Source organism: Bos mutus, chromosome 25 (genome assembly GCF_027580195.1).
Source record: "Bos mutus isolate GX-2022 chromosome 25, NWIPB_WYAK_1.1, whole genome shotgun sequence".
NCBI classification, from domain to species: Eukaryota; Metazoa; Chordata; class Mammalia; order Artiodactyla; family Bovidae; genus Bos; species Bos mutus.
In genome coordinates, this window is record NC_091641.1 from 1,203,074 (window position 1) to 1,215,445 (window position 12,372).

The 12,372-nt window shown below is 54.2% G+C and overlaps 1 pseudogene; it reads right to left on the reverse strand.

Moving 5' to 3' along the window:
* Positions 1-401: 401 nt before the first annotated feature.
* Positions 402-12,372, reverse strand: part of LOC102275541 (myosin-16-like) — a 44,592-nt pseudogene continuing 32,621 nt past the window's right edge.

The following is a 12,372-nucleotide window of genomic DNA, read 5'->3' on the forward strand; positions in this document are numbered from 1 at the left end:
CAAACGGTAAGAAAAGGCTTAGCCTGAACCCAAGAGAAGTCGGAAAGAGCAAAGCAGAGCAGGTGAGCTTGGAGCACAGTTGCTGCTGCTGCTAAGTCGCTTCAGTCATGTCCGACTCTGCGACCCCACAGACGGCAGCCCACCAGGCTCCCCCACCCTTGGGATTCTCCAGGCAAGAACACTGGAGTGGGTTGCCATTTCCTTCTCCAATGCAGGAAAGTGAAAAGTGAAAGTGAAGTCGCTCAGTCGTGTCCGACTCTTATTGACCCCATGGACTGTAGCCTACCAGGCTCCTCCATCCATGGGATTCTCCAGGCAAGAGTACTGGAGTGAGGTGCCATTGCCTTCTCTGCAGAGCATGAAGTCCACACCTACCGGCTATGGGCTGGGGCCACAGGCCCTCACTCCTCAGACGGCGTCTTGGAGGAGCCTGGACGCCTGGACGATCTCCAGGAGGTGATGCCCTTGCCGGTCGCACGGTGTCTGGAGTGCAGCTTGCTGAGGGCAGTCTCCGCCATGCCTGTCCGCTCCTTGACATCACCCAGCTCGTGCACCGTCTTCTGTAGCGGGCCAGCGTCTGGTTGGCCTGCTCCTCCCGTGACCAATGCACGGTGGAAAATGGGGCGTAAAGCTGGCTTGTTCCAGTTAAATGTGCGTTGTTTTTGCTTCTGCCCAGACATCCTAAGAGTTCAGTCATTCTGTAAGGTTCGTTAGGAGACACAGCAGTCCTGGGTCAGGGGCACACTCCAGGTCATCCCGGACACCTGCCTTCATCACTGTTAGCTGATGGTTTTGGGCTTTGATGTCCATGTTTCTAAATGAAATGTGCTCTGTGTGGTTTTAGGCATTAGCTCTTGGTGCCCTGCTGTGGCGGAGAAGGCAATGGCACCCCACTCCAGTACTCTTGCCTGGAGAATCCCATGGATGGAGGAGCCTGGAAGGCTGCAGTCCATGGGGTCGTTGAGGGTCGGACGCGACTGAGCGACTTCACTTTCACTTTTCACTTTCCTGCATTGGAGAAGGAAATGGCAACCCACTCCAGTGTTCTTGCCTGGAGAATCCCAGGGACGGGGGAGCCTGGTGGGCTGCCGTCTATGGGGTCGCAGAGAGTCGGACACGACTGAAGTGATTTAGCAGCAGAAGCAGCAGCAGCAGCAGCAGCCCTGCTGTGGAAGGTGTGGTTTTGGCGCTTTCTCTGGCCTCTGTTCCTCATTTCCCATCCCCTCGTCTTCCCAGTGGAGCCATAGTGTCGTTTTAGTTAGAACCATATTTCCTGTAAGCCTGACCTTTAGCCAGGCTTTTGGGAAGGGTGGCGGGTGCCTGGGTGACTGATGGAGTCAGCGTGGTGGGCCCAGAGCTGGCAGTGAATGGCAGCAGAGTCAAACCTCTACGTCCTGAGGGGGCCGGGGACTTGCCTCCCTGCTCTTCCTCCAGGGGCTCCTCCAGCAGGTCCAGGTCGTGCATGGTGTTGGCGAAACTCACCTTGGCCGTGCTGCGGGCCTGTGGGGGCCAGACCGGCCTGTCAGAGTCCCCCTGGTCCCTGTGGCACCTGGGACCATCACTTAAAGATATGTGATGTTGATCAACAGTGCAGCAAGAGGTGAAAAAACATAGGAGTCTGCAACCCAAACCACCGAGGTTTAATTCTCCTTGATCTCTCCCCATTACCGTCCACAAGGATACATAATTTCTTTCATTTAATTAGCCTCGTGCGCCCACACGCATGCTCTGGCTTTGTAGTTAACTTTTTTACTCACTGTGGAATCAGATAATTTTCATGTTCCTTCTGCCTCTTCATAACATACAACTTTCTTCAAGGAGGCGGCACTGTTGCCCCCGACCTCACCCGCAAGCCAACCTTGGACTCTTCATCCAGCTACCGCTTGTAATCGTCCACCTGCGACGTCAGGGATGTCTTTATCCCCAGGATCTGGTTGAGCGGGCTCTGGGATTCTTCATACTCCCAGGTCAGCTCACCGTTTTCAGCTGGGTGAGGAGACAGAAATGTGGAGCCAGATGGGCTCTTGGAGAACCCATCAATATGACGGCTTGGCCAGCAGGGCTGGGATGGGGAGCACGGTGACCCCCACCTCAGCTGCCCAAATCAAGTGGGCCCAGGAGGGGCGCAATGCCCAAGGGTCCCCACTGTCCAGGTGATGTGTGTGGGACAAGTAGCTTCGGATAATGAGGCCCCCAGCCCCTGGCAGGGGACACACAAGTTTGGAGACAACAGTGAGGCCAAGAATGTTTACTTTGAAAAATCCATTCATCACAGCCCCTGAACCCACTCCTGTCATCTGAGGACTGATTTCTGGAGCCAGAGGACGGCAAGGGTTTCCAGCTCTGCCCTGTAAGTCTTCAGTTTTGTGATCGAGTCACCCCCAACCTCATCGTTTCACTCTTCTTATCCATCCAGTGGGGAAATTGATTTTTAAAAGTATTGAGGATGCGGCAGTAAGGCCAAATGATGCTTCAGGTTCTCTGGTGTCAGTGCTCGAGAGCTGTGTCTAACTGGCACACCCAAGGAGTGTGAAGCTCTCCAAGGAACTACACTTTTGCTTGACCCAACTGTTGACCCCTGTCTAGGGCCCAGACTCTGCGAAGTTGGATGTTAACTTGCATATGCATGAGTCGCAAATCGTTTTTGACCTAGATATGTAAAGAATTTCTTCTGATAGAAAAAACCCCAAATCAGACCCAGAGGTTGCAGTATTACTGCCCTGTTGGACAGGAACCAGTTTTGCATCTAACTTGTCAGAGTTACTGAAGCGTTCCTTTCCCAACTGGCTGTGTAAACCTTGGTCCCTCAGATGCTTTTCAAAGGTGGCTCTACCATCTTTCCAGTTCCCTCATTAGTGACCCGTGTTTGCTTTATGTTTGTAGGCTGATCATGTTTTGAAATGCTTGAAAACTGTGTTATATCAGTAGTACTGCTCCTCCCGCTGATCCCACCGAGAGATTGAGAGAACCAACATGAAAATGCTTTGAATTGTGTTCCCTGTTTTAGGCTGTAAAGATGTTACTTGGAGCAAGCACTCAGCGGGCAGAAGAAAACATCCCTGTCTCATCACAGGGGATGTGGGTTTTCCAAGGTCAGGGAGGCTCCGGGAGGGGACCCGGCTCCTCTTTCAGGTTCCTTGAGGATCCCCATTCCGTTCTCAGGAAGCTGCAGGGAGGGGCGAGCTCACCCTGGAGGCGGGTCCAGATGGCGTTAATTTCCACCCACTTCCGCTCCAGCTCAGCCACCTTCGCCTTGGCCTCTGCCAGGTTGTCCTCCAGCTTTCGGATGTGGGCCTCAGCATTCATCTGCGCAGCGAGAATGGACCCAGTGAGGGAACGAGCAGGCCCAGGCCAGGCCCACCCTGTTTCCCAGCTGGGCTGCCCTCTTGCAGCCTCCCTGGCCACCTGCCTCATCCTTTTAGAACACCCTCATCTCAGCAGCTCACCGTTTTCTATCAACATAAACCCAGAGCCTTTGGGTTGGCACACAGCCCCTCACTTGTGGGCCCCGGCTGACTTCACCCACTAAGAAAATGCCGCATTAGAGCAGGATAAAACAGGCGCTACTGTGGTCTCTCTGGAGTGTCTACAGTTTGAAGACACCTGTTGGCTGGGACCTGGGCCCCTGAAGCTGCATCCCTGCTCACCTCTGGAGCCCCCCACTTCCCTGGAGCCCCTCACTTCCTTCATGTCACATGAAGACTCTTCCTGTGGCAGGTGCTGCATAAATGCATGTTGAGTGACTGACTTCATTTTCTTTCCTCCCATGTATCGCTTTTTCAGCGTGGCCGTGACTGCACTTGTCTCTCTTCCTACGTCTCCAGCTCCTCAAGGATACTGTCCTCCTAATGTCGTGGAGATCCTAGTAGCTCACATTTACGGAGCTTTTCCTCATGTGCCAGGGACTGTTGTAGCCCTAACGAGCAATGTGAGGCGGGGATTATCTTTACTCCCGTTTTATGGATGGGGAAGCCAAGGCACAGTTGGGTGGTGCACCTTGGCCAAGGTTATATCCCCGGCGTGTGGGGTCTGTGATGGGTCCATCTTGGTTCCCTTCACAGCATCTAGATCGCACCTCAGGTCTGTCGGGGGGCTCCTCAGGGGATATTATTCGAGAAGGCTCTGCAGGGATTCCCCCTCACCTTGGACTTCTGCATGGTCTCCACGCTGGCGTCCATCTTGGCCTTCATACCCTGCTTGTCCTTCTCCAGCTTGGACTTCACCCTCTGCAGGTTCTCCACATGCTCAGTTAGCTCGGCCATGGAGTCCGTGTGCTTCCTGCACACTGCACTCTGCACTCTGCAGGGCCGCCTCCTCCGGCTCCCGCTGCCGCAGCTGCAGCAGCTCAGCCTCCCGCTTGTGGTTCAGCTCGAACCGGGGCAGAGCAGAGGCAGGCTCTGCACCAGCCTCCCTGAGACATTCAGTCTCAGTCCCGCTTGTACCCACTGAACTGAGCAGCCCAGAGCAAGTGGACAGAACCAGCCCTCTCTTGCCTGTTCTCTATTATTGATTGGTTTCTCCCCTAGGTAGCCCCAGGAATTCAGCAAGGACTAACTGGTCTTTATCCCCTTGCTCATCGTCCAGTAGGTGGGCAGGATTTGGGGGTCCTGGGCCCCTTAGGATGGCACCTGAGCAGATGCGGCTCCCCCAGCCTCTTCCAGCCTGTCACTTAAGTCTTCCAGGTCTCGGGACAGGTTGCTGTGTTGTTTCTTCACCTGGGGGAGGTGAATGACGCTGACCCTGACTGTCCAAGAGCCCCCGTTTCCTCTAGTAAAGACTGGGATGACCGAGTGACATCTGTGAGGTCAGGGGCCTGCGCTTGCAGGGGGTCTGTCTTCTGCCCCCCGCCCCCCACCCTCAGCAAAGGGAGCTGTCTGGGGGCCTTAGTGCCCGTCCTGCCCCCCAGCCGCACCGGGCTGAAGCTGGAATGTGTGTGTTTGGATTCATCTCCCTGTGGGATCCCTCCCCACAAGCCTCCCTCCACTCCCGCTCTCCCCTTCACACCTCTGTGCCTGCACATGCAGGTGCTATCTGATCCCCTTTGCCTGGAACCTCCTCCCCACTTCTGCCTGTTGAATTCAGTCTTCAGGCGCCCAGGCTGCTGCTGCCGCCTCCCCTTGGGCGGCAGCACAGAGAGCATCTGTGCAACATCAGTGTGCACGTGTGGCACAGTGCCGGGCACACGGGAGGCACTCAAGAAACTAACAAGGCCTTTCCAGCTGGAACCCTGTCCTCCTCTCTGTTGGCTTCCGGAGGAGTTTCTGCGCCTGGTTGGACTGTGGCTTCCCTGGGTCTTTTGACTCCAGGAAGAGTGGATGTGTTTCACTCACCTTGGCTCATTGCCCTCTCAGCCTCCAGCTCTTGATTCAGCTCCTCGATTCATGCCTAGCAGGCAAATAAGCAGACAGAGCAATTTCTCTCTCCGGTGTGAGGTTAGAGACCTACCCATTGGCCTTGTAGGATGGAAATGAGGGATGGCAGCTTAGCCTATATGGGACACTGTCAAAAGCAGAAGGAAGCAAGGCACAGAGAGTGTACGATGGGAGGCAGGAGGGAGGCAGGGGTGTGCACGACACCGCCAGGGGGCCGGCCTGGCTGGCCTGGACAGAGTGGTGCGGGGACAGTGGGTGACGAGCAAGGGAGGGAGCAGGGCTAGTTCGTGGAGGGCCCTGCGGCCACCGTGAGGACTTGGAACTGAAGCTGGCGTGAGGCGGACGTGAGTCAGTCTCTGAAGACTGTGGTAGTCTCCGAAGACTGTGGTAGTGGCCGGTCAGCAGATGGGGGCCGAGGCCCAGGCCAGTGCATTTCAGGAGGGGAGTCGGGTCTCCTCCGCCCCAGACAGACCTGGCGTTCCTTCAGTTTCCGCTGCAGTGTGGAATTCAGAGACTGCTCGTCCTCTCCTTAGAGTTGACAGAGTTGATTTCCATATCCCTCCTGCCGGAGGAGGTTTGCCCTCCTGAGGAAAAGCTCTGAGGCTGGGCTAGTGGGTTGGCGTGGGAGTGGAGCCGGGGGAGACCTTGACCCTGCTGAGACCCCCTCACCCCGACCCCTGGCCTTCTCACCCTGCAGATGAGTCACCCTCCACTGGCTTCTCACGGACCCACCCATTCCTTCACTCCCTCGTGCATTTATTATTTTCTTTCTTACGTACTGAGTCCCTCCTGGTGCCAGACATCACCTGGGATTCCAGGGACTCATCAGTGAACGAAACGGACAGAACTCCCTTCTCTGGTGCAGCTTACAGTCTACAGACCCCAGAATTGCACAAAACACTTGTCCTTTTTAGGGAAAACGTTCCTTCCAAAACTTGCCGCAAAAGGCTGTCTCCTCCTGATGCGTGAGTCCCATGTGTCAGGAGCCACGTGTGAGAACTAAGAGGCTAGAGACTAAGCAGATGGATGGGGAGGATAGGTCAGGGTCTCCCACACCTTCTGGGTGTTCCTCCCGAGATCCATGCTAAGAGGTGGATTTCGCTGCACACGCCCTCGGGGCAGCCAGTGGTGCTTTAGACCTGCCTTAGGCAGAATGTGCTTCAAAGACAGAGTGCAGCTTCCGCCCCACAAGGGCCCTCCTTACCTGCCTCCTTCTCTCCCTTCCCCTTGGCCTCTGACTCGGTTCTGGTTTATGCTTGGACTGTTACAGTAGCCTCCCAGTTGTCTTCCTGCTGCCAGCTTTTCTCACCCCACCTGTCCTCCGCGTTATTCCCAGGGTGACGCTGATAACATACCCCCTCCACTCCTCGTGATCTTGGACAGCTCAGTTTGTAGGCTTCTGCGCAGACTCCCTCCCTCTGGGGTGGCTGCTTTGCTTACTATCAGCCTCTTGTCCATTGTCCATGGCCCTGTGTGAGCCTGGGAGCTCCCTGAGCACAGGGAGCACCTACTTGTTCCTCCCTAATCCTCCATGCCTGGCACAGAGTGGGTGCTGGGGAAGTGCGTTTAGTACACAAAGCCCTGAGCACAGACTGTCCAGGAAGTGCTCGGTGTTGCTAACACTGCTGCAGGCGAAATGAAAGAGTGCGTACTTTTTCACCACCTCCTGGAGATCTAGCTTGGACCGCTCCATCTCATTGAGATGGTTGGTGGTAATCTTCAGGTCACTCTCAGCTTTCCGGCGAGCCTTTTCCACTTCCGCCCAAATTTTCTTTTCCTGTTTCCAGTTATCCTCTGGCTGCAGAGACAAAAAATACAAGAGAAAGTAGAGTTGTGTGCGTGGCGGGGGAGGGGGGTGTCTGAGGCCAGAATGCAGTAAAGAACCAGACTGGGCCAGGTTCCTTAGCTGTGGCATCAGAAAGACCCTTGCTTCCTGTTTCCCAGAATGGACAGACCCGGCCATCAGGGTGTAGAATCAGGCCTGGGGACGGGGCATTACCTCGTGGATCTGGCTGCTGAGCTTGCTGCTGGTCTTGGTCAGGTGGTTCACCTTGTCCTCCTCAGCTTGCAGGTTGTCAAGGGTTTCCTGGAAAGATACACGTGTGTGTCCCACAAGGCGGGTGGGAGCAGCTGAACAGAGCTGGTTCTCTGCCATCACTTCTGGGCCGAGTTGATGATGTGAGCGCCTGCTCCTGAGAGACACGTGAGCCCAGGGCAGACCAATCTCCCGTCAGCCACAGGTGGACCCCAGGGGCAGCTGGGGGCTCTGGTTCTCCAAGGGGCACATAGGAAATCTGCAGGGGTGTGGCTTCTGGCTGTCACAACATTTGGGGTCCTCACTATGTGGGTGTTTCCAGAGACACTGGATGTCTGGTTGTGCTCTGGACAATAGGCTGTGAATAATTCTGCAGTCCAGCCAGCCATTCATGTAAGTAAACAACTATTTATGCTTTTCTGAACCTAGAACTCAGCACCTCTGCACATTTAACTAAAAAAAAATTTTTTTTCATTTAGCATACACCACATTTTAAAAGAATGATCTACCATGAAAACTGAGAGAGGATTTACTTGTTGAAAATTCCCTGAGAATTATTCTCTGTTTCGTAAAGTCTCATCACTGGCAGCACCCACACTTGGCTACCTGAGTCACCAACACCCCCTCTAGTGCCCATCTGCAGCCGTCATAGATGGCCTCGGGCAGGCAGCACTCTCAGATCCACCTGAGCTTTTGCAGTTTGACAGTCTCATTATTTATTATGAAGTAATGTCACTCATTTCTCCATTATATGGAAGGGCACCCAATTGATTTTCCTGAAGTTATGTAGTAGTTACATTATTGTTGTCTTCAATTCGGGATGTAAGAGGGCCTTCCAAAATACAGCTGATCCTCATTGTGAGTTATCTATTTGCCAATTTGTCTGCTCACTAAAGTGTATTTGTAATCCCCAAATCAATACTCATGGTGCTTTTGTGGTCATTCATGGACACGCAGAGCAGCGAAAATGTCAAGTTGCCCGAGGAGCACATTTTTCCCAGCTGAGATTGGATAAATGATGCTCTATCATCTCGGTTCAGCTCCTACTGCAAACAAGTGTCCTTTTCCTGGTCTGTTTAGTGCCAGGTTTTTTTACATTGGTGATTTTTTTTTGGTGATTTCATTGCTTATGATGCCACCATGCAGAGTGCCACCTTGCTGCCTGGTGTTCCTGACGCAAGAAGGCTCTGAAGTGCTTTGCAGAGAAAATCTGTGTCTTGGATGAGCTTTGTTCAGGCCTGAGATACAGTGACTGTTGACCGTGAGTTCAATGTCAAGGAATCAACAATATGTATTAAATATTGTGTGTTTTTCAACAGAAATACACATAAAACAAGATAATGTATAAATCGAAACCATGTATGATATATTGATGGGTTGAGAAAAACACTGTGACCAAAGGTTTGCAGGAACCTAAACGCTGGGCTGGAAGAAGCACAAGCTGGAATCAAGATTGCTGGGAGAGATATCAATAACCTCAGATATGCAGATGACACCACACTTACGGCAGAAAGTGAAGAGGAACTCAAAAGCCTCCTGATGAAAGTGAAAGTGGAGAGTGAAAAAGCTGGCTTAAAGCTCAACATTCAGAAAACCAAGATCGTGGCATCTGGTCCCATCACTTACTGGCAAATAGATGGGGAAACAGTGGAAACAGTGTAAGACTTTATTTTTCTGGGCTCCAAAATCACTGCAGATGGTGACTGCAGCCATTCAAATTAAAAGACACTCCTTGGAAGGAAAGTTATGACCAACCTAGATAGCATATTCAAAAGCAGAGACATTACTTTGTCAACAAAGGTCCATCTAGTCAAGGCTATGGTTTTTCTAGTAGTCATGTATGGATGTGAGAGTTGGACTGTGAAGAAAGCTGAGCACCGAAGAATTGATGCTTTTGAACTGTGGTGTTGGAGAAGACTCTTGAGAGTCCCTTGGACTGCAAGGAGATCCAACCAGTCCATTCTAAAGGAGATCAGTCCTGGGTGTTTCTGGAAGGAATGATGCTAAAGCTGAAACTCCAGTACTTTGGCCACCTCATGCGAAGAGTTGACTCCTTGGAAAAGACTGATGCTGGGAGGGATTGGGGGCAGGAGGAGAAGGGGATGACAGAGGATGAGATGGTTGGATGGCATCACTGACTTGATGGATGTGAGTCCGAGTGAACTCTGGGAGTTAGTGATGGACAGGGAGGCCTGGCGTGCTGCGATTCATGGGGTCGCAAAGAGTCGGACATGACTGAGCAACTGAACTGAACTGAACCCTGTATTTTCCCGAGAGCAGAGGTTCAGGCTTTGCTAATTCAGTGACTTCATCACCTTGAATAATGAGAACTGAGCATGTTTGTTATAAAAGGGGGCTCTGGGTTTGATATGATGGAGACTCACAGTCTAAGGGGAGGTGTTGCCAGGGCAGCAGAGAGAGGCGCTCTGGGGACATACGCAGATCCACGATGTCAGCAAACACAGGGATGTGGGTCCACTGATCTGGTTCCAGGCTTCAGCTTGCTCTTGGGGCCTGATCCGGGCTAGGAGGCATTCCGTGCCACCATCGGCACTGATGTGTGCTCAGAGCTGGCTTTGCACTCAGAGCCCTGTGATCTCAAGAGCTCACGTCTGTTGTTGCTGCAGTGAATCAAGGTTTGCTGGTACTTTAGAACTCCAGGGCACTTCCATGGGCCCACTTTGTCCCTACGATGCTAGGATCATCCCTCCCTGGTGCCTGGACCATTCTGACCACACCTGCTGCCCCCTTTCACTCTGAACCTGTCCTAGTTTGGGTGATAAATGACATGATCACCCCACTACAGCAAACCTGGAAGGGAGGCTGCAGTGACCATGCCCACTTGATGGATGAAGGCACCGTGATTCAGGGAGATTCGGTGACTTCCCAGGGGCCCCAGCTGAGGGTTGGCAAAGCTGGGGTTTGAACAGGGGTCTTCTGTCTCCGAACTCCCACTTCAAGGGGAGAGGCAGGCAATACCTACCTGATGCAGCTCCTCCAGCTCCCTCTTTTCCTTCTAGAGCTTGGCGATGGAGTCTTCTTAAAGGGAGAGGTCCCCAGTCAGTGAACAGAGTTTGTGATCCAGGGCCTGGAGGTGGGGTGGGGGACTTTAAGGCTGGGAATATCTTTGAGGGCAGGGGGGAGGGGGTGCATGCTCCAAGAGAGGGTCCTCAGCATGGCTGCACCCCAGGGTCACCTGGGGGCCTGGGAGATGCCAATACCCAACCAAGTCAGGATCTCAGGGTGAGGGGGCAACGAGGACACCGTCAGGCCCTGGCTACTCAACGCCTGGTCCTCGGACAGCAGCCGTGGCATCGCCCGGGACTGTTGGGAACACAGCCCCTCGGCCCCACCAGACCTGCCGGCCCAGAGTCTGCGTCTTATCGAGGTCCTGGTGGTTCGTGTGCACCTCAGCGCTGGAGACACCCCGGTCCACCTTCCCTTGCTGGGGGGTCCCACCCATGTGAGGTTGGAAGGGGGCCTGGGGCTGAGGGCCAGCCACCCAGTACCAGGAGCTGGGGAGCCGTGTGCAGGGGCAGCAACTGCTTGTTTGGGCAGAAACTGAGCAGCTAAAGGTGACTCCACCTTACAACAGGGTTGCTTCTTCTGGGAAGAGGGGTGCGGATATGGTTGGTGGTGCAGAGGGGTGTTCCGTGAGGGGCCCCAGGGATGCTGAGGCTGAGTGGGCAGTGGGCCAGGCAGACACCCAGGAACCCAGGCACGAGGAGACCCAGACAGGCCCAGGTGTCCCCATGAGGGGAGCAGCCCTCAGCCCTGAGTCAACTGCTCTGTCTGACATCGTAGCAAGTGCCGTGCGTGGCTACTGAGCCCTCAGAGTGCAGCAAGGTCGACCGAGGAGCTGCCTCTGAAATTGTGCTGAATTAAGTTAAAATAGCTGCATCTGGCTAGCAGCTCAGTCCTGGGCAGCACTGCTGGGCAGTGGTGGGTGTGGCTCCTGCAGGGTGAGCCAACTAGGGGGTTCCCTGGCCCTGGGAGGACTAGAGTCAGGCCTGGGGCCTCCCCACCTGCTTCTCCTTCTCCATCTTGGCCAGCATGGTCTCCCAGGCCCTCCAGGTCCCGCCTGAGGTCGCTCAGCTCCCCCTCCAGCTTGCGCCTATCAGTGCTCAATGAGGCTGACAGGCCCTCCTCCTCCTCCAGCTGCTCTCGCGTGTTGGAGATCTGGCTCTCCAGCCCTGTCTTGGCTTTCATCGTTGGGGTCAGGCGCTCCTCCACGACCAGCAGGTTCTCATGCTCCTGGTGGAGGAAAGAGCGTTGGCCAAAGGCAGGGTCCCAGCACCTACAGGGGACAACAAATGCAAACAGGCCTGGGGCCCCAAGCAAACGTGTCCTGGAGGTTGGATGGAGAGCTGGGCCATCTCCAAGCTCCTTGCCAATGGGCGGGACCAAGCGTCGTCCAGGAGTGCCGTCCCCAGACCAGCCGCAGCAGCATCACCAGCAAGCCGGCTAGGATGCGACATCTCAGGCCGCACCTGTGGCCTGTTCATCTGAATCTGCATCATAACAAGATCCCAGGTGATCAGGTGCACCTCGAGGTGTTAGGAGAATAGTCTAGGAGAAGTCCAGGCTGTGCCATCTGGTCCTCTGACCCCGGGTGTGACGGTGCTTCCATTCACCCACGGGGAGGGGCCTCTCCACCCAAATGACTCCCAGCATTGGTTTAGCACTTTTGTGTTAACAATCCGGTTCCGTTGTCCACAGTTCCTCCTTTTAACAATGCTGAGAAGCAAGCCAGGCAGGCGTTGAGAGAACCAACATGCAGAGGGGGTGGAGTTGTCAGAAGGCACACAGGCAGTAAGTGGGGGTGCCCCCTGGGGTATCCCTGAGATGAGGTCAGATGGGGCCATGTGGGTAGAAGACGAGACCAGCTAGATGACTTTTAGTTTGTGGTATAAATTTACTGAAATTCACTTCTTTGCAAAATAAGGGAAAGGGTCATCATGAAGG